The sequence below is a fragment of the Etheostoma cragini genome, chromosome 8 (genome assembly GCF_013103735.1).
Source record: "Etheostoma cragini isolate CJK2018 chromosome 8, CSU_Ecrag_1.0, whole genome shotgun sequence".
Lineage (NCBI taxonomy): Eukaryota > Metazoa > Chordata > Actinopteri > Perciformes > Percidae > Etheostoma > Etheostoma cragini.
In genome coordinates, this window is record NC_048414.1 from 21,837,991 (window position 1) to 21,838,749 (window position 759).

The 759-nt window shown below is 48.1% G+C and overlaps 2 protein-coding genes and 2 long non-coding RNA genes across 5 annotated transcripts in view; 2 read left to right on the plus strand and 2 right to left on the minus strand.

Annotated features, from left to right (window-relative positions):
• On the plus strand, positions 1-689 carry LOC117948515. Its single transcript, XR_004657460.1, has 2 exons — positions 1-60; positions 630-689. It is a non-coding gene; the product is annotated as an uncharacterized LOC117948515 (long non-coding RNA).
• Positions 1-759, minus strand: part of LOC117948493 (myosin heavy chain, fast skeletal muscle-like) — an 84,764-nt gene that overhangs the window by 32,943 nt on the left and 51,062 nt on the right. The gene's annotated exons all lie outside the window — the stretch shown is intronic.
• Positions 1-759, plus strand: part of LOC117948521 — a 15,682-nt gene that overhangs the window by 13,629 nt on the left and 1,294 nt on the right. The window lies entirely within an intron of this gene.
• Positions 1-759, minus strand: part of LOC117948494 (myosin heavy chain, fast skeletal muscle-like) — a 58,031-nt gene that overhangs the window by 6,514 nt on the left and 50,758 nt on the right. The window lies entirely within an intron of this gene.

Consider the following 759-nt stretch of genomic DNA (forward strand, 5'->3'; position numbering starts at 1 on the left):
GTGGAGAGGGCCAATGGGCTGGCTGCCAACCTGGACAAGAAGCAGAGGAACTTTGACAAGGTAGCATTTTTAATTTTGGGTGGACCAGCCATACAAACAATAAAATATATATTTATTTGTCTTCCGACTTCGCTGCGAGTGAGGGGACAATGGAGTCGGAGATTGGTCGGACAATCGGCGTAGCAGGTGCGTTAATACATTCAATTTATCGCACTGTTAAAAAAGGTAAAAGAGAGTTGAGCCAGAAGGCAAAGCTCTCTTGAAAGCTTTTGTTCCTGCCTTCACCTATGGCCATGAAGGCTGGGTCATGACCAAAAAGAACAAGATCCAGGGTAGAAGTGGCCGAAATGGGTTCCCTCAGGAGGATGGCTGGCGTCTCCCTTAGAGATAGGGTGAGAAGCTCAGTCATCCGTGAGGAGCTTGGAGAGGAGCTGCTGCTCATTTGCTTTGAAAGAAGCTGTTGAGGTGGTTCGGGCATCTGATAAGGTGGTGGCCTGGGATTGCCTCGGGATCCCCCAGTCGGAGCTGTTTAATGTGACTCGGGATAAGTGGATGAAGATGGATGGATGGATTTATTTGTCATCCCATTTCTGTATAACCAACTGAACACTATATGTGGTGTTATTCAGGTGTTGGCAGAGTGGAAACAGAAGTACGAGGAGGGTCAGGCAGAGCTTGAGGGAGCACAGAAGGAAACTCGATCTCTCAGCACTGAGCTGTTCAAGATGAAGAACTCCTATGAGGAATCTCTGGATCAGC